The sequence below is a fragment of the Fundulus heteroclitus genome, chromosome 15 (assembly GCF_011125445.2).
Source record: "Fundulus heteroclitus isolate FHET01 chromosome 15, MU-UCD_Fhet_4.1, whole genome shotgun sequence".
NCBI classification, from domain to species: Eukaryota; Metazoa; Chordata; class Actinopteri; order Cyprinodontiformes; family Fundulidae; genus Fundulus; species Fundulus heteroclitus.
Genome location: NC_046375.1, coordinates 22332912 through 22354290, shown reverse-complemented (window position 1 = coordinate 22354290; position 21379 = coordinate 22332912). Strand labels below are relative to the sequence as shown.

At 42.8% G+C, this 21379-nt stretch overlaps 1 protein-coding gene across 2 annotated transcripts in view; it reads left to right on the top strand.

Annotated features, from left to right (window-relative positions):
* The window catches only part of ches1 (checkpoint suppressor 1), a 96874-nt gene that overhangs the window by 12275 nt on the left and 63220 nt on the right, over window positions 1-21379 (top strand). Inside the window, exon 1 of one of the 2 annotated variants that reach the window (XM_036147671.1) lies at window positions 3718-4133. The exons of the other annotated variant lie outside the window; for it this stretch is intronic. The gene's annotated coding sequence lies outside the window, so the exon portion shown is untranslated. Of the gene's footprint in view, window positions 1-3717; window positions 4134-21379 lie in introns of those variants that run through there. 2 annotated transcript variants of the gene reach the window in all.

Sequence of the window (21379 nt, the reverse complement as noted above, 5' to 3'; positions counted from 1 at the left end):
GCTGCCTGTTGTGGTCTCCAACTGTTGTGGTTGAGGCTCTGAACATCTGCCATCGCACACTGGATGGTAGGACTGGGAGCTCTTAACAGACCTCAACACACACACACACACAAACACACTCTAATACACTTCGCATTTCTCTTGTCCTCTCCTTCCCACCCTGAACCACAAGGAATTCACCTAACGCAGCGACTTACAGGTTCGAACGGATCAAACGATGCACGGGCGTTCATGCTGACTCGAAACATGCAGATTTAGCCTAATAAACTGATTAGCGCTAGCTCAGTCTGCATAAGGCCAAAGCACAAACAGAGCACTGCACATTCCACTGACCAAACAACAGCTTAACACTAAACAGGGCTGTTTGATTCGGCTTCACAAACACAACGCGCACCGCAAATCCACACAAACGCGAGGGAGCCGCGCACCCTGGCGCACGCACTTTAGATTGAGACAGATCGTAAAACACTGGACTGCTGCTTTAATTATACACACATGCGCACGATACGAACTCACATGTGGCCTCTCCTCGCTCCAAAAAGGAGTCCTAGGGCCTTAGTCAGCGTCTGTGTGTCCGTGCGTGGGCCTGTTCCCTGGCACTCTGAGGGGAAAAAATACCTTCCCATATGATGTAAACACCAAAGTCACTGTTTGTGCATGAGACCATGCGCCTGCGTGTCTGCTCCGTTCGCTCATAAGCTTGTGCTTCCCGAGTGTGTGTGTGTGCGCGCGCGCGTTTGTGACTGGCATACCCGGAGATAGGATTCGCGCTCTGTGACAGTTTTCCAAATTATTCCCCAGCGCTGTGCCGTTTTTTTTTCTTCTTAAAGATAAGTTCCTCTGCCATCGCTGTTTTGTTCCACTGCGCGATGGAAAGCATAGGCGACGCCGTCACAGGGGCTTGACATGTGACAGCCCTGACTAAAAGGAAGTTTGGTCAAGTCAAAACTTGGGCCGCTTTAAATTTAACCTGTAGGAATGTTGAGAGTTTTGATCCTCACGAGTGTTTTAACTAATGCCCAGGACGAGGCTCAGTGGGAGGTGTTTGCAGTCTGTTTCAGAGGACTGGCCAATTCAGGAAGAGTTCCTCGACGTCGCGCTGTTGAAAGAAGATGATCTGAGGCACTGACCCGAAAGACACTCATGACTGTTGTTGAAAAAGCTAATTTACAGCTATGATAGTTACCTGCAATAGCTGAAGATGCTGCACCAGCCATGTTGAGATCTGCAAAAGGTCTTTTATGTAAAGCTGATGCATGATTTTCAGACATTCCACTGCATTATCCATCGAGAGCACCTTGTATCTAAGAAGCTAAATTTGCAACACAATAAAACCTGTGCCTGAATGAATTAGTTTTATATGCGCGCTCCGAATCACAAACATAACATCACCCTGAATCGCCTCGTTACTGATAAGCGCTATATAAATAAACTTGCCTTGTCTCACACGAGGACCTTCTCACTGATCTGCATCTCGACTGCTCCGTCAGATGGTTTTAAAGAGGTAACGCGCTTTCTTGTAACAGTGTTTCTTGACGATTGAAAGAAGGACCATCCTGAGCTCCATCACCTCCAGTGGAAATGGCATCTGGCGTTTCTGATCAACATGTTGAATCAAACTTTGGATCTCAGATGAAAGCTTGAAATGCTGCCTGACCCGATGCAAAGTGCCTCCACACTAAACTCAAGCTTGGGTAGCCCCCCTTGATCTGGAGCATCTGGAGCATCGTAGGTGAGAACAGCGCAGGCATTCGACGCTGATGGAGACTCTGCAGCAAAGTTTTGTGGAATAGTTGTGCAACCTGAAATGAAAAGAGCATCCGATCATACGCCCCATCAGCCCGTTTACCGCAGACCCTTTTGGTGACAAATGAAGTAGCCTCCCAGGTGGAGATGCCTGAACTTTGTCAGGGTGCCTGACTAAAATGTGGTTTGAGACGAGTAACCACAGGGTTTTGGAAAACTGTGCCCACAGACAAATACCGCAATGTAACACACGCTGCACTCAAACTGATGCCACTGTTTGCATTGACATAGGACTATAAATCCTTCTGTTCTACACGTGAAGTCCAAACGTTGCTCTTTGCTTACTGACATACTCGTGAAAGAGTTGCTGTGAGTAGCCATAACAGAGTACAGGTCAAACCTGACAATAATTGTGAAAAATAAAGACTAATCCTTAGTAACTAGGGTAAAAAAAGGACAGTAGACTAGGTTTATTGTCATTATATCACAATAATGACAATAAATCACAGATGAATCATTATATTTGCTTTGTACAGTGCACCGGTTTGATTGACTGACTCATGCTTGGTAGATGGTACTAAATACCATTGGGAACTTCTTGGGAACACTGTTCCCAAGAAGCATGATTCTTCTCAATATTGGACCGGGGAGCTACGTTCTTGATTAGCATCCTGTCAATCTTTGCCGAAGCAAAAGTTGCAATGCTGTGGTTGCACTAATGTTGCAGCATTGTTTATGATCCAAACCAATCTGTTTTTATCTGACGGGGACAGTTGGGGACATCGTCCGGACCATGGGGAAGTGATAACACCTATGAATATTTTGTACACATAGTTGTTTGAACTGATGGTCTTCGAATCTGCCGTTGGATCCAAAAGACAACTAACAGTTGTTGTGCCCAGAAAAAGTGACTTTAATGTTGCCGCGTCTGCATTTTTCATCAGTATTTGTGTGACTCGGATTCGCCTCGTCTTCTATCTGCTGACCGCAGAGTAAAAGGTGCGAATGATCCTAGATGTAGGCTTTGATTTCACTGCTGAGTGCTAAAGACGGCAGAAGCTTTTACTGTGGCCTGTCATGAAGCGCCGCCACACTCAACATGTTTCTACTCCAACAGCGAGAGCCAGGTGCAAAACAATCACCATCTGTCAACACATTCGTCATAAGGTAAGCGCATTCAGATCTGGTCAGGGCCACACAGGAGCTCGCGCTTGGAAGCGATATGTATCATGTGTTGGTTGCCGGGCAACTTTCTGTGCAATACCCCCCGCGACCTTGCGACCCTGCCAAGTCTGGTGTCACCACCCCTCCCCGTGCTAACACTTGCATGTGGCTGTGTGTTATCTGAGACGATGGCGCGACCGCTGCGTAGCAACTGGGAACAGCTGTGATTTCACCGGGGGTTGGGGCTAAAGCGCGTGCACTCATTCTGCCGTTTGGCCGCGCGTGTTCACGAGAAGCTGCCGCCACGCAGCCGCCACAACATAATACGGCACGCAGACACCTCTGCGGCGCGATAGACGCGGTCGGCGACGACACAGCTACCCCGAAGCACGCGCGCGCGCACACTCAACTCAGCCCTGTTGTCGAATTGCAGCCAAAAATAGAGAGCCGAGGGAGCGACGGAGCAGTCATTTCCCTGAAGATCCATTCATGTAAAATACTGTTATTCAAACCTCCCTCTCCTTTGTTCAATAGACGTATTCATCTCTCTTTTTGACTGGAAAATAAAACAGACCCCCGTCTCCCCGCTGCCCCTGCGTTGTGTGTGTGCGCTCATGTAGACCTGCGCACATGTACGTGCGCCGCTCTTCCCCATAAGTGGAATGCCCTTGGCCCAAATGACCTGCGTGCTCCGACTGAGCCCTCTGTCCAGCGCCCGGGGCGGGCTGCGGTGCTTCCGCCCGAGCCAATGAGGAGCTCTAGCTGCAGATGACATCATTTAGCGGGGGGGATCTTTAGGGCTGGCCCCTCGAGGTGAGTCGTCGCAGTGAGAGGGTGCTCTTATTGTTATGAAGATTAAGTGTTATATGAAGGGCCATCAGAGGAGAGCCCCTTAATGAAAGTGGAGCAGCGAGAGCAGAGGCAGCAGCGGTGGAAGCGCTGCAGGGAAAATTGCGCGGAGGGTGAGGACTAGCGCTGGAAGAGGAGTGAGACTGGAAACGAGGATGGGGGAGAAGGAGAGTTTAAGGTGGAAGAGGACAGGCAGAGAAGAAAGGGAGCAAGGAGGAAAGCAGGGCTGAATATTTAGCAGCGGTGTCCAGACTTGCTGACTCCGGGTGTTCATGCTCTGAATGTAGCATGAGATGCAGGCAGTTGGTACAGGAAACCACTGTAAAAAAAAGGCAAAAGTGCAAGACCTAGAGGAAGAGGGATCAAGTGCATGTGTGAGTAAATATAAACACATTTTTTTCTGTTTTTTTCCTTCCTTCTGTTAACGTGTGGGCCCATCAAGTAACGTAAGCTTATGTGTCTCTCTTCTAGAATTTTCCCACAGCGTTAGGTAAAAAAGTGGAACCTCTAAGAAAGATTCCTCCCTCAGCTGCTCCTACATTGTTCTCCATCATATCCTCACTCCTTCTGTAAACACGTAGTGGTCATTGACTATTTGGTCGCCTCCATAACCTTTTAAACCTCCCTTGCCATCATCCGTTCTGAGTTTTACTACACTTCCCAGAATGCCTGCTCTGGGTTAAACATGTCTTTCATTTGGTGAACCCAGATGTGCGCTATGACTCATAGTGGGATTTTTTTTGTCCTTTTATAAACTGGAGCTGGCTTGTTCTGGTCCTAAGTATCGACCCGGGGTCTGTTTCTAGTCACAGACTTGGATTCCCGATCGCTGAAGTCAGAAATACTAAACTCCATTCCCAATTCTGGTTGTTGGCTGTCTGTGATTATGCCAGCCACACCCTGGCAAGCCGCACTGCTGCAAGTTTTGAAATATCAGTTGACATTTGCGTACGGGGCTTGCAAAATTATATTGTAGGGCAGGCCTTGCACGCAATTCTTGAATCTGGGGGAAAATTTTTTTTTTTTTTTACTCCTAAGAGTGACATTAGGGCTGCACAGTGGCGCAGTGGGTAGCACTGTTGCCTTGCAGCAAGATGGTCCTGGGTCCGAGTACACCCCTGGGTCTTTCTGCATGGAGTTTGCATGTTCTCCCTGTGCATGCGTGGGTTCCCTCCGGGTACTCCGGCTTCCTCCCACAGTCCAAAAACATGACTGTTAGGTTAATTGACTTCTCCAAATTGTCCTTAGGTGTGAGTGTGTGTGTGAATGGTTGTTTGTCCTGTTTGTCTCTCTGTGTTGCCCTGCGACAGACTGGCGACCTGTCCAGGGTGTACCCCGCCTCTCGCCCAGTGAATGCTGGAGATAGGCACCAGCAACCCCCGCGACCCCATGAGGGATTAAGCGGGTTGGAAAATGGATGGATGGAGTGACGTTCAGATAGAAAAAGAGACTGTTTTGAGTTATGAAACTTGCAGGGAAAGAAAGCAGCTGAAACACTAGTCGTAAAACTTTTGAACGCTCAAATCAAAGCGTAAGGTTTGGGAAGCCGAAATACATCTTCTCTAAATTCTGTTAGCACACACTTACTCTGAACCACGTCAAATTATGGTGCAAGGCAAATTATTGGAGAATCGCATAAGAACTGTTAGCTCAGCATTTCAGCTGACGCCTCAGCTGCACAGAAAGATCAGGTAGAGCAGGACCTGAGTTTACTGAAAGCCGTGGCTGTATGTGTTTGACTCAGATATGCCTTTAGAAACTAAACGCTGTCCCACATGAAGTGCTCTTGAGAGGAAATCTGTTGCTGCTGAGAAGAACAGGACAGCAATGCAGCATCCAAAGCGGTGCTGGTGAGCGAGCTAGGTGGGACACGGGCACAGTGCTGATCTAGACCATGTAGCAGGCCCACTGCTGAGACGCAGTTTGTGAATCCATTACCTGTTGGTTAGTGTGCGTGGTGTTGGATTGGGACTCATTGGTACAATGGAAAGATTGTCAGATGGGTTTCCAGGGTGAAAATGTTGTGTTGGACCGTGCCGCTACAGATACCTTATGTCGTGTGTCTGTTCTGCTGGAATGCTGAGCATATTAGCAAACGGAAGTATTTTGAAAGACCGATAAAAGGTGAGCTCAAGACTTCTTGAGTGCTTCTTGGTTTGGTTGTGCCTCCTTGTATCTTTAGCCGAGCTACTGCTATGTGAACTTGCTTTATGTCTTGCTACTTGGCCCTCGTCCAGCTCTTGAACCAAGTCCTTTTGTTGTGCCTGTTCAAAAGCGGGTGTTTTTTTTTCTTTGAGCAAATCTAAAGCTATTTAATTAGTGCAGGTTCCGCTGGAGAGCTGTGGTGTTGGATATCGCTTTACAGTTTTCCCTGCCCTTTCAAGAACTTGATTAGTGGGGGAACTCACCGGAGAGCTTTATTTTTATTTGCCTGTCAAGCCAACACCTTTTACTATATAATGCAGTAATTCTCAGGAGCACCGACAGAAATTAACTTTTCGACTCACCTGTAAAACATCGGTGGAAGTAAAATAAACAAGGAGCCGCTTTCATCATCTGATCAAATGTCACTAATAGTTTGTTGTGCCTCCGTTTATCCACATTTTTCTCTGGGTGACGATTATGGGGAAATACCTCCAATTTAGCGCTTACAGTATTTTGTTTAGACGTGGACTATTCGGTAAGAAGAAAAAAAACTGTCAAATGCATGCAATATCTCATAGCACAATTGGGTGTCTACCTCACATTTTAGTGGCAGAGGAAAACACATTGGTCTGCAAAGGGATTTGTGCCCCATGATGTTTTGTTGCTTCACAACCTGCTATTAAAATGGATTGTTTGAGAGCTCCATCTCACGTGTGAACAGCGATCTTTAAGTTTAACCACAGATGGTTAGATTGAGGTCTGGACTTTGACTAGGCCATTCCAAGACATTTAAATGTTTCCCCTTAAACTACCCAGGTGTTGCTTCAGCAGTATGCTTCAGGTCAGGGCTGGAGTGGGACTCATTCTCAGCCCTGGAGTTTCATGCCTCAGACGGCCCACTTAAGACAACAACTTTATTATTTAAAAAAAAATGCCGATTAATTTCATATTTCATTCTATTCCCTTTTCAATTGTGAGCTTTGGTGTATTTACTATCTTACTTTTAAAAATATACCGGATCACTGATATAGTTTGGGTGTAGAAAGCAGTGATATTAGAACTAGTGGACAGGAGCAATCCTCTCATCACTATAGACTCTGCTTCTGACTCTAAACCACATTTTGAAATAGGGTTGGGCTTTTATCGTATCGCTTTATCAACATCTTGAAAAATTCCTGATGATAAGAATTTGAATTTATTTTGACAGCGAAAAAATCCAACTAGTGGTGTCTGAAAACCCCCAAAACTGCCAGTATTGTCAGGATTGTACTCTTCAATATATTAATTCTAATATTCACTTAATGATTAATCCTACCTGCCCACTCAGGACCTGTGGGTTCATGGCTGGTACTTGGTGCTGTATCTTGCTTCTGATCCCGAGGGGCTACAAGATAAAAATTCCCAGTTATGTGGCGTTGCAGCATACTATTATTTAAACTATATAACATAACATTATGCGCCACAACCTCACCAAAGTCAATGACTTGATCATTAACTTGTACGGTGGTTTGCAAGTAAAGTTCAACATCTTTCCTTACCAATTTCATCGTCCTCATTTGACGCGCCCCTGCTTTTTCTATACTTTTCAAACACTATTGACAAAAAAAAAAAAAAAAGGGATAGCGGTAGCAGCGTAGTGTACGTGATCCACTCTACAGTGTCACGACAGAACAGCGGTCCAAAACAAAACAAAAAACGAGAACAACGGCCTCTGCAACCCAGATATCAGACCAGCGCATGGGAATCGTCCCGGTCCTCCCGATTAGCCACACCGGGCCTGCTTCAGGTTATTGTCCTGAACCTCCATCGCAGTCTCAAGTCACAGGCATGATGACAGGTTTTCTTTAAGAACATCCCTGCATTTAGCACCATCCATCGTTCCCTTGACTTGGACCATTTTCCCAGTCCTTGCTTCTGAAAAACATCCCCACCATGGAAACACCACCATGTTTCACTGATTCCTTGGTGGCTGACCAGAGCACTACAATGTTTTTTTTGTTTTTCTGGCCATACTTCCATAAAGTCCAGTTCTATGGAGTGGACGGCTTACTGTAAATGATAAAAATAGCCTGTACTTGTATAGCGCACTATCAAGCCCCGAGGACACCAAAGAGCTTCACACTACATTCAGTCATTCGCAGACGGTGGTAAGCTACACCTTAGGTACAGCTGCCCTGGGGCTGACTGACAGAAGCGAAGCTATCAGACAATCGGCACCACCGGGTCCTCTGGCCACCAGCGGCAGACCAAGCAGGTGAAGTGTCTTGCGCCCCAGGACACAAAGACTGAGACGGTCGGAGCGGGGGTTAGAACTGGTTACAGCACAAACTCCTAGCTCCCACACCACTGTTGCCTCATATATGTGCTTTCCACTAATGCTCCAGTGGTAGGTAGCACATGCCAATTTGGAGGGGTGTTTATTATTTTTTTTTTTTTAATTATTATTCATTTATTTCTTATTTCACTTCACCAACTTGGACAATTTTGTGCAAAACCGTCACATCACAGAAGATTAAAAAATATCCAAATTACAGGTTGGAATGTAATAAAATAGGTAAAAAGCCAAAGGAGGTGAATACTTTCCCAAGGCACTGTATATGGCTTTAAAAAAATAGGAACAGCATCATTTTTGTACACATCTTATACCAAAGCATATGCAATATGACGTCTGTCTAAGCATTGCTGCCACACATTTCTTTCGGACACGTAAAAAAAAATTCCACAAAATCGGCGTCAGAGTGATGCTCTATATTCGGCTCATGTACTGCTACAGAAGTTACCCTGGTGCTACTCTGAGGTTGCAATAACCTGACAACCACATTACTTGACCTCTTGGCACACTCTGCAGACGTTCGTCCAACACTGATGATAATTCATTCACCGCAGCATGTTGATTGCATGAAGGGGCTCCTATCTTTGGCAGGCCAATCTACTTGCTGATTCATTCAGCTAATATACATTTGACCACCACTGTCATTGGTTATTGCATTTCATTTCCAATTATTTTTGTTATTCCTTGCACATTGGTAAAAATAAATAAATAAAAGCACAAGTATGAGAAAGAAAAACAAAATTAATCTTCATTCATCCATCTGACTTGCAGTGTGTGGCAACAAGTGTGGGAGGGGAAGGGCAGCGCTACTCCACTCAAAGCAGCCAGGAGGAGGAAAAGAATAGCACAATATTTTAGAACCACTTGTTCCTTCCTATTAATGGTGGAGTTGCTGTAGATTAATTGTGTTTGTAACATCCTTTAAGATAACATAATGTTAAAGCGGTTTATTTTGCAATAAGTTAATGCAATATCTCAACAATAATGGCTATTGTGGTTACATTATGTTTTGCAATAATTCATCAGTTCATGACTTATTGGTCTTTTCTTTCATGTCCACATTTTCAAACTACAACAGAATATAGTCATTTAAAATTAGTTGTATTGCGAAATGTTATATAGAAATCTGTTACATACGCAACTAATGTGGTTTTCACAATTTACCAGCATAGAAAATGCCAAATCAAATTTTTTTTCATATATATAAATTCCTAATATGGCTGACAAAGCAGCTAAATATGCTTGTATATGTAATCTGTGGCCATGTCTTCAGATCATCCACCCAAACTTGAAAGCGGCCATTAGTGTGTTATCCCGTTTAAAGTGTTTTTACAGTTTTAAATCTATATTTGCTCTGCAAGAGACTGTTTTACATGGATGAATGCTCGCCTAGATGTTGCCCACACAATTCATCAAGGAACTTTAAGGGTTATAGGAATAAGGTGGATGGCTTGATACAGCTAACTAGCCCACGCCTCATTTAGACCAGCCTAAAACACGGTTTCTGGTACGCCGACATGCACGGCCAGATCTGAACAGCAGCGCTGAAACAGCAAGTTTGACGGTAGTTTGACTCTCAGACTGCAACCCTCTTATTGTGAGAAGCACAAGCTGACGTAAACCTTTGGTGTTACAGATCTACGTGTTCAAGTGGATGTTTTGTTGTGTTTGCAGGTGTTTCTGGTTTTTGTCTATAATAGAAACGAAAAAACTGGTTGATCTTTGAAGGGCTTTGCAACCAGAGGTGTGAGGGAGTTGAGGCCACGGAAAAGTAAAAGAAGGTGATGTAAGATGTACTGAAAGCGTAAAACAGAAGGAATGAAGCGAGTCCTTGAAGTAATATCAGAAAGCTTCAAGGATACAGATTTTTTTTTTTGCATGGGGCTCAAGGCTGAAAGAAGAAAAGCACAAGTCTCTCCTCATATTCCCCTAAAAATCTCCAACCGACAAAGGTGCATCATTTGATATTTTGCACTCGCGGAAAGGATGCCAGCCCTTATTCTTCTCCCACACATCACCACTGGCTGGAAGAATGTAAGTGGAAATCAGGGGACTTCAGATAAAAGATCAGAGACCTTAATATGAACCACATTGTGTGTTGTCCTCCTGTTTCCCATCTCCTGAGTTCTCCACATCAGGAGTGAAACAGCCTTTGATGAATATCTACAAAGAGATTTGAGACTTATAAAGAGCGGCAATTTATCCAGGTATGTTATCTTAAGCCTGGTAATTTGGGAATTCAATTCGCTCGTCGGGGGAGCCGGGGGAGCCTGTGGTGTTTATCAGGCAGACTCGCATCAGATTGGTACTTTAAAATAAAGGGTCTTGGGGCTATCCAGTTAATAAGCGGCAACATCTTACCAATGTGGTTATCATATTACTTCATGATGTATTTCTTTGTGCATATATGAGAGCGTAACCATGCATCAAGCCCTGAGTTACGTGTCTAATCTCAGCAACATCATCCCTCACCCCTAATTCTGCTGGCAGGACCTGTCAAACAGTATGCGTTGAAAGCAGGGGTGACTTTGAAAAGCTGCTAATGACCTTACGATCTAACCATCCTCTCCATTTTACTCTGCCGTGCTTGTTCTTTTCTTGTCCACCTCTGTCAGTAGCGTTCCGCCTCATCCTTCTCCGCTGTTATTCTCAAAATCTGCTAATTAGAAAGTACAACAAAGAGGAGTCGAGTGGGAAAAGAGGCCCGTTTTATTTTTTGAAACGAACCTGGATGAGAGCAGACCTCCAGGCCATGGCATTACATGTCGACAAATAGGAAAAACTCGCTTGTCAAAATGTTTTCAACCTATGCTTAAGCTTGGCAGGCCTACTGATTAAAGGTCTTCTCTATCAAGAGTGGCTGAGAAAGACGCTATCAGAAAAACACACCTCAATAGCAAACATTCATAGCGTACCTAATCCAACAGGCAACACTTTACCTACAAACTAGAACGCCCGCTGCCAAACCCATTTAAAACTTGACCAAACAAAAGAGTTATTTAGTCTGCCACCTTCATGAACAATTTGAACACACCTAAGAGATCCCTAAATTTGAAGAATTTTAACTTTGTGTCCATGTGTTACCATAGAGAGATTTTTTTGAGACAGACTCAGGATGCACACAGATGCCGTAACACACAGACACAAGACAAAATGTTTGCACAGCACTGACCAGCACACTTCCTGAAAATAGTCTTTAGGGTCAGATAAGATTTATATCTGGGTCCAGAAAGTCCAACATCAGTCCCTTTGCAAACAATATGCATTACTGTGTTGTTGCATGAAATAATCTCAACACTCCCTCAGTGATAAACTTATACCTGCAGTAAATGCTGGGCAATAATTTTAAGATGTCATTTACAGAGCTGTGCAATCAGACATTCCCTGAGAAACTAGAGTGTGCAAATGGGCATTACCAGTAGTGTGACTGTAACATGTAACAGACAACTAACTTCTCAACAATGAAGCTTTTGGAAAGAAGCTGTTTTTGAGTCTTCTAGTTTTTGATTTAATGTTTATGAAGCGTTTACCTGATAGAAGTGGGTCAGACAGTGCATTGCCCGGGTGTCAGTGGCAATAAGTTTGGCCCTTTACTGGACTCGTGCAGCCTAAATCGTGTCCAGATCTTGTAGATGGTATCCCCTGTGCTGTCCTTACCACCTGTGCTATATCCTTCTTCTGCTTCACTGTGCAGCTCCCATGCCACTCTTATGCTGAGACACAAAATGCTTTCTATTGTAGCTCTATAGACATTTTTTAACATCTTAGACGAAAGTCCTGTCCGTTTCAGTTTCCTGAGGAAGAAGAGCCGTTGTTGGGCCTTCTTCACCCGTTGGAAGGTGTTCACAGTCCAGGAGAGGTCGGAGGAGATGTGAATTTCCATGGTCTTTTATGCTTTCCACCTGGACCTCCTGTAATTCACGAGGACCTCCTTGGTCTTGCTGGTGTTCGGTGCTTGCTTGTATCCCCTTTAGGCTTATCCTCATTGAAAATGTATTTTCCACAGTTTGTGTATTTTCCTGATAGCAATACACAAGCATGTTAAATCACTACACCCCTTCCATCCTTTGGAAAATTTGGCCTCCTACTGGTGTCTTTTGTTTATGCTTGTTGGCCCACTTAGATTTCTCAAATGATGAAACAAAGATAAAAAAAAAGCTTTTATTAACTAAAAAAAAGTTTTCAACTTCTGATTTACTGTATGAACGAGGAAAAAGATATCCAAAATAAGCTTGCCCCATTAAAAAAAGGATTGCCCCTCAAACCTAAGACCTTTTTGGTCCAGGATTTGCAGTAACTGGAAATTGGCCTTTTACATCCTTATGGAAACATTTTTGGCCCATTGTTCTTTGCAGAATTGTTTTAGATCAGCAACGCTGAAAAGGTTTTGCGCATTAATGACCAGTATAAGCTTAGGGCATAGCATCTCTGTTAGATTTAAGTCATAAATCTTTTTATTTCATTTCTTTGAGCCATTCAGCGGTGGACTTGCTAAGGTCCTTCAGATCTTTGTCATGCTGCATATACAAAGTGTGTTGGAGGTTCAGATCACAAGTTGATGGTCATACATTCTCTTTTCAGACTTTTCTAGCAGAATTCATGGTTCTATGAATAATGCTGAGTCATCCAGGTCCCAAAGCAGCCCCTGACCATCACACTACTACCACCATGCTCTTTTTTGCTCAGTCATTTTTGCCCAGTCTCTTTATTGTTTCTGAATCATGAAATCTGATTGTAACTGATGCAAGTGAAGCCTGCAGATCTTTAGATCTCGTCCTGAGTCCTTTTGTGATCACCCTGGATGAGTTGTTGATGCACTCTTGGAGTAATTTAGGAAGCTTTGCCCCCTCTTGGAAAGTTATCCACTGTTTCATGTTTTCTTCATTTGTGAATAATGGTTCTCTCTGGTTTGTTTACTAGAGTTCCAAAGTGTTAAAGCTCATTAACCCTTTCCAGACTGATTGCACTCTTTGTTTCTTATCTGTTCCTGAATCCCTTTAGATAGGAGCATGATGTGTTGGTCTTTAAGCTCTTTTGGCTTATATCATGTCATCTGAAAGGTTGTATTTTCTATAAGTGACTTCTTGATTCTACAGGTCGGGCGGTAATCAGCCCTCAGTGTGGCTAGTAAAATTGAACCCAAAAAAATGTGGTCAGTCACAGATAATGTGAAATTGAACAAAAAAAAAAAAGTGAAATTCTCAATTGAAAGCTGCATTTTATATTTACTCTGGATGTCTTGGGCTGTTATTGAAATTAGTTGAAATGATAATCTGAAAAATTTAAGTGTGACAACCAAAGCATAAAAATCTTTAGTGGGGCAAACACTTCTTCACAGCACTGCGTTTGACATGTAAGCTGTATGTCTCTTTTTAAACGAAACAGTAGCTGGAAAGTAGGTGGACAGCATGAAATATGGAATGTGACATTGATGGGAAGCAGAGGTACAGTCAATAAACCAGCTGGAGTGCTGCAGGGCATGCAAAGAAAAAGTGCAGCCAAGAAAGGTTTGCTCTGAGGAAATTGATGGCTTTCTGCTCTTGTAAAAATCACCTGAGATGATTTTGATTAATTGAATGAAATATCAAGTAAGATTCGTGAGAAAATGGTATTAATTTTTCTCCTTTAGCAGAGAGTATGAAGACATGACCCAATTTCATTTTTAAAGGGGCTAAACCCTTTGTGCATTTAAATCCACTTTTCTCCTTTGCGCAAGTTTTTCCTACATCCCAGACAGACATTCTTTCCATTCATCTTAGACAGCGCCGAAATCCAACTGGGGAGAGTTTGAACTTGCTTTTTAGAAACAATTCATTGCAGTGAGCTTCCCCTCGAGTGCCACCCCCTCCAATCACACGTGCTTTATGCTTCTTAGTTATTTAAGTAGGATACACAGACTACCTTCAGTGTTAGAAAGAGCTGTTACTGACAATATTGGCAATTTTGAACCATAATTGCCTTGCTTTAGGTACATGGCATCGAAGAGAGGATTTCCACACTCAATCCCAAATATTAAGTGGAGCACAGGAGAATTACGTGTCACAAAATATTGTTTGAGACTTAGTTCCAGTCTGCAAGTGATCATGTTGAGGCAACACAAGTTCATTTATAAAGTAGCATGTTTTAGCAACAGACCTGTCCAGGGTGTACTCTGCCTCTCGCCAGATACAAGTACCAGTTGCCCCACCGTGTGACCCTGCATGGATAAGCAGGTACAGGCAATAGATGGAAGGTTGGATTTCAACAAGACAATTCAAAATACTTTACATGATGAAAACCTAAGAAAATAAAACACAATAAAAGCACATTGCAGGGCCATAATAAAGGCATTTAAAGAAAACTTTAACCACATACTGAAATTAAGGAACTTTCTGGTCATAGTTTAAAGTATTAGTTTAGTTATATAGTTTAATTATTAAAAACAGGAAAAAGCAAAGAGGCGTGTTGTGGCCTAGTGGTTAGAGTATGTGCTTGTGTCCCAGAGGTTCTATGTTCAACTTCCACAGACTGCCTCACCCAGTGGCAGCCCACTGCTCCCCAAGGGTTAAATGCAGGTAACAGATTTCTATGGAATGTACTTTGTAATGACAATAAAGATTATTATAATTAATACAAATAGAACAGTAAAAGGTAACTCTAAACAAAAATGTCTTTAACCTTGACTTGAGATAATTCAGTGTTTTAGCATTTTTGCAGTTTTCTGGAAGTTTGTCTGAGATTAGTGGAGCGTAAAAACTAAATGCGGTTTCTGCATGTTGGTGATGCAGAGTAGACTTCAACCAGAAACCCGAGTGGTCTGGAAGGTTGACACAACAACAAATCCTTAATGTATTTCGGTGATCCGCTGTCCAGTGATTTCTGAACAATCAGAAATATTTTAGTCTATTTTCTGAGATCTACAGAGTCAGTGTAAGGCCTTTACACCTGGGCTGATGTGGTTAGTTTTAATGAGGATGTGGGCAGCAGTGTCTGGATCAACGGCGGCTGACTGATTGACCTTTTTAGGCAGACCTGTGAAGACTCTGTTGTAGTAATCAATTCAACTAAAGATAAATGCATGGATGAGGTTTTTTTAAGATACTGCTGGAGCATTAGTTATTTAATCCTGGTAATGTTCACTAAGTGATAGAAGGCTCACTTTGTATCGTGTTTATGTGCCTCTGAGGGGTTTGGGTCTGAGTCCAAAAATAATTACATCGGTTTTGCTTTTATTCCTCTAAAGAAAAAGAAGGCACGACCATTACTCTCTAACAAGACCCCCTTAAAGACACAAGGAGAAGGATCTTGATTGACATAATTTTTTCTAAGCCTTTGTGAATATGCTAGAATTGTGACATTTGTCCAAATTTATTTTGCTTGGATTTAAATTCATATATATTTGTGAAGTCTGTCTGTATGGATGTCACCGTGAACCTGGAGTCCACTCTTTGACCATCTCCATTTGGCTTTTCAACACGACCCGTTTTCACTTCCGTCAGTATGTATTCCAAACAACGTATAAAAAGACGACGACAGTCTTTTATTTTATTTTTGGCTGAATTTCAAAAGCAGTCATTAAAAGCAACAAAGCAAGTTTGTGAGCGGTGAAGCCATCTAAGCTAAGAATTGGAAACTTTCGGTTACCAGACAGTTTCTCCGCATCACTATTTTTTTAATCAGTGTATGAATAAAGGACAAAAGATTCTTTCACTTGCCCTTTTTCTGTTCACAGTTTTGCGAGTGTGTGTGTGTGTATGGTTGGGGTGTGGGGGGTTGCATTATTCTTTTTATTATTATTGTTATCCCTCCTTCTATTAATCTCACATAGTTTACTGAGATGACAGGCCAGTTACGAGCTTGACGATGCAGACGTGGATCAGTGTCAGATTTAGAGGAATGGTGATCATGTAGGCGACGCACACACCTGTATAAAGAAGAGGTGCATTGATCCGCATTTTCCTGTCCGATACCGATTTCCGTTTCTTTTCTTTGTTTTTTTGGAAGCCTTATAGTGTGATTCTGATTTTCTAGGTCTATATCACATCAAAAAGAACAAAGTCGTTTGCATGTTCTTTGATTGAGATGGTGGTTTTGAATCCAACAGAAGGTTGGAAATCACAAGATGTATGGTTCAGAATATTTATTTATAACCATTATCTGATTTTAATTAATGTAATAAGAAAGAATGCAAAAAAAGTACATCCTATTGTTTGGTATTTGTGTGGAGCGAAATTTCTTTAGCATTTTCAGATCCAAGTCGATATAAAAAATAAAAAAAATAAATAAATCTGTGAATTTAGATCTCTGGCTAATCGACACATTGCTAGTGCAGATGGAGTTCCCATTTTATTTAATGGTCCATTTAGAGCTGAACCAACCTAGATCAGTGCTGTTATCCTTGGTTTAATTGGAGAAACCATCAGAAAACAACAACAAACGAGTCGCTTTGGGGGGAAAAAGCTCTATAGAAGGATAAGATCTGACGTCACATGTCATTTTTAACCTGCTTGGGAGTTTGTAAACAGCCTGAACTAAGTTTTGTCAGCATTCGGAGCACGTTTCGGTGGACATAAGGTATCTTGCGCGGTGTTAAAAACAGCTTGTAGGAGTGGGAGGGAGGAGTGAAGGATGTAAGCAGAGTTGTATCATCAGCAGAAGCGCTGGAAGGATCGTCAGCAAAGGCAGGCCGGAGAGGAGTGTATAGGCGCCTGACAGATTGCTGCTTCACTCTCTTGTCCTTGTCTGTGCACTTTTCTCTCCTCTCAGCCAGAACCTCCGTTTTCCAGCCAAAGGTGATCTAATAAACTCCTCAGTCATGAGTTTCTTGGCCAACATTGAGTCAGTAAAATATTTCCTTGATCACAACCATTTAATCTCAGCGTTTGAGCTGTTTTTGCTTATTGATTCCAATCCGTCCGTTTTGGCCAAAGTGCTGCTCCGGATTTTGGGAAGCTAGACAGGGTGGACCTTTGGAACTGGGATTGCTCTTCCAGCTGTTGTTGCCATGGTTTATTTTTATTTTTTTCTTGTCTGGATCAACTTTAGGCCAGTGGCCGAGGGCCTGTGCTGCTGTTTGTAAAAGATAAGTGGAAAAGCCAGAGGGGGGGGGGGGGGGGGCAAAGAGACAACAGAAACAGACACAGGGAGGGAACACTGTTTCATTTCTTGCTTTATTTTAACTGCAGGACAAACATCTAAAAAAAAAAAAAAAAAAGAAGCCCTCACTGCCTCAAAGCATCATCCACCCCAGTCTCCCCTCAATATGGGGATCCCGATTTAAGCAGTTCGCGGAGGCTTTCTCTTTGCTCTTTTGTGGCCTGAGCTCCTCTCTGCCCACTATCAAAGCTCTGTTGGCTCTGCACTGGCTGCTTTGATTTATCGTATACTGTTTCTGGCAGTCTGCCTTTCTCTTTCTTTCTTTCTCTTTTTTTTTTTTTTTACTCCAACTCTCTCCCTCTCTCTGCCTCTCACACACACACACACACACACACACATTGTCTTTGCTTTCCCACAGTATTGTAAAGGAGCACGAAGCACCAACAGGGACCTGCTCACTGTCAAAAAGAAAAGACAGGGAGGCCTTAGAGGAAGTCAGGGAAGGGTTGAGGAAAGGATGGAGAGTACCGAGGCAGCAGAGGAAGAAAAGGTGGAAAGTCGGACATAGGCAGCCATATCTTGATTACTATGGGGACAAGTAGTGCTGGTGATGTTTAAAAGGCTTCATCAAACCTGAATCAAAGATCAAATTTAAGACGGACAATGTTGAGAGCTTTTTGACAGTTTCAAGGTTTTTCTTTTATTTTGTCGGCATTTATCTTATTTGAACAGCAAAACAAAATTGCACAATCCACAAATAACGATGAAATATACTAAATAAAAAAGTGGTTCCTCTTGCAAATCTATGGGAGGTTTTTGACACCCCACCCCTCCCCTTTTTTTCTTTGCTACTTTTCAGACCTTTTTGAACACAAAAAGGAGAAGTCTTTTTTTTACTGACCCAAATTTCTGCCACATACTCGAGTCAGTTCTTACTCACCTCAGAGATGTTTTCTACTCACTTTGACATTCTGTGACTGAGTCACTGGTTTCTTTTATATGATCCTTAGCTGCCTAACACCCTGGCAACAAACAGTTAAGGTGGGGAGTCAAATATAAAGAACGATCCCAGTGAGCACAGGGACACCTCAAGACTGTGGCACAGGCCCACTCCTGTTCTGTGTGTTATCTGCACTGTAACCGCTAACGGCAGCCAAATTAAGTATTTGGCTGATAAAACCTATTGTAATCGCTGTAGGCAGTATGCATATCACGAAAAAGTGCCTGGACTGCAATAATTGTTTGCTAATTATTTAAGCACCGTGCATCCAGGCTCTCTTTGCCTGCTGCGTTGGTGACATTTATTTGGTGCAGCATGAGAAGATTAAAAAGGTAAAGACTTGGTAGTAGTTTAGAAATAAACTAAGTTGTTTGATTGCCAAAACAGTGGGCATTGTCTCTAGGCAACTTTTTTCAATAAAGCATTGGTTAGATGGAAACTTTTTTTTTTATTTTCCAGTAGCTGGATTGACTTTTTATCTGGGGGGCTATATTTGCTACTGAAGCAAAGCAGACATTAATGCTTTTTAATTACTTCTTTATTGCCAGATATATCGTTATCACAACATCCACCAACAGGATCGCGTTTCATTATGCAGTTATTGTTGTAAAGAGGGTCAATGGCAGCAGTGGACAGTTCTTCGTTTTAATTATATCCCTGCTCCTACGTACCAGCTGCTATTACTTGCTGCTTTTGCACTTCTGGTTAGACCTAAACTCCATTTCGTTGCCTTGTACCTGTACCTGTGTAATGACAATAAAGTTGAATCTAATCATCTAATCTGATCTAAGAGGCAGGTTATTTAAATAGTTTCTTAACATGTCAGACATTGATCCTAGAGAACTGGAATTATCTACCCCAACAACACCATAATTTTTTCCCCATCTTTATCTGATGACCTAACATTGTCCACCAACCCCACCGTAGTGGCGTAGTGGCTACTATCGTGGTTTGGAAGCTGCGAACCTTACAAACATCAACAGCTGAACTGAACAATCCATATCTGAAGACGGTGACCATTCCCAGCATTGAACTTTTCACATCGACCCTAAGTGATTTAATTAGCGCCCCGGAGACGTTTTTTTGTACCCACTTTGACATTTAGAGTTCGTTTCTATAATCTGCTACTGTAAGGAAATCTGGTTATGTGACTCCAGTGGAAAAAATATCTACCAGGAGATGACTCAGGGAATTCTTTTTTGATGAGGATCACAATAATGCTGGTCATTTTGTATTTTGATCTCGTTAAATCTGAACAGTTAGTAAAATGAACTGCCCCAGACGTAAAGCGCCACAGAAAAAGCGTCCTAGTGGACGTACGCTAGGTGATGTGACCAGAATGTGCATTTGTGAATTTATTGAACTTTATTAAACATCAAACTATCAACACTTCTTTTTAATGCTGCTAAAATGATGCAGGTATTCTGTGTTTTGACACGTGATCTCTGCACGTATTCCTTTTTGGTGCTCCTCCGACACGGCTGTAAAAGGACTGGCACATCCCACTTGGAAATAAAAGGGCGCATCAAGACGGTGTGCCCTGCAACCATTGCGTGACAGGTCAGCTGCATGCTTAAAACAGTTATTGCTAATGGGAGCGATGGTGTGTCATGGTCATACCCAATGCGGTGGACCCTCAGGCCTTAACTTTTTTTAAGTTTGACCTGACTGTTACAGGCAGTCCACTACACTTCACCCTTTTACCACCTCCAGGCTACACACACACACACGCACACACACACACGTCACCTTGAGGTAGCCACGTCTCCAGCCTCAGTTTGCCTTAGTGTGTCTCTTTGTTTGTGTGTACATCTCAGTCTAATTGTTTTCCGTCCTCAGAGAGCTAGAGTAAGCGTGACTTCCCGATCGCTGGCTGCTGATGAATCAGACCAAACGGACTCTGTGTTTGCCCGATCCAAATGTCTGTTTGCTTTGTTGGTTAGCCCCTTTGAAGGACAGAGGCTGTGTGTCTGCACATATGTCATCTTCAATAATTCACTTACACAACTTGATTTTCTTATTCTTTATCGTCCCTTTCCGCCCCCAAGTTAGGGGGCACATTTGCTTTTCCTGCACTTCCTATGGCAAACCAGCTTAGAGTTGTTCTCTCTGCATAAGCAGCACTGATGTGCTTCATCCTATCATTTTTCAACTTGAAAGTTCTGGGGCTCAGTTCCCCTAACTATACTATCATGATCTTCTTATTTGCGTTTGCCGGCTTCGCCAGAAGAAAGGGAGGATAATGGTTAACCCTGTGACAAAGCACTCTGTGAACCCTAACTTCACAGAGTGAAGTAGGTATGCAGAACTAAGGCTCATTTTGCTCATATTTCCCTTTTTCATTCAATAAATCTGACCCATTTGACCCGACCATATGCCGAATAAAAGGCTAAAACATTTCCCCTCGCATTTGTATCCACAAGTCAAAATTTGTAAAAAAATAAAAAAATAAATAAAATAAATAATAGTCCACCTGGAAGGAAAAGGAAAGTTTTTTTTTTTTTCAACAAATGCAAATCTGAAAAGTGTGGCATGCGTTGCTGTTCGGCCCCTCTGAGCCAATACTCACAAAGTGGATTGGTCTTCTGCAGCACTTTCCCACAATACCGCAGTACAGCACCACCCACTGGCGTGGCATACGTATTACAACGCCTATTACGGCTTGTTCGGCTTCATTACACTCAAAGTGTTCTGTGTGGATATCTTAATTTGGCTTTGTTCGGCTTCGTGTGGATGTGGCCTAATTTGCATTAAGCCCTTTAACTTTGACAAGGCCTTTCTAACACATGATGCTTTATTTTATTTGACCTAAACCATTCCATTGTGGCTCTAGATGTATGGTCAGGCTTATTCTCTGAACCTCTGCATGTCCTCGCTAAAGAAAAGCTTCCCCTTAGCATGATGCTGCCACGTCTTTGCTTGACTTGGGGGATGGTGCGTTCAGGGGTGGATTATCCCATCTCTCAGCATTTAGCTACTTTGTGTTATTTTTCCCAAGTGAAAGCCCAATAAGATTCATTGACCTTTGCGTTTGCAAGCTGACACAATTTGAAGCAATAATACTCTCG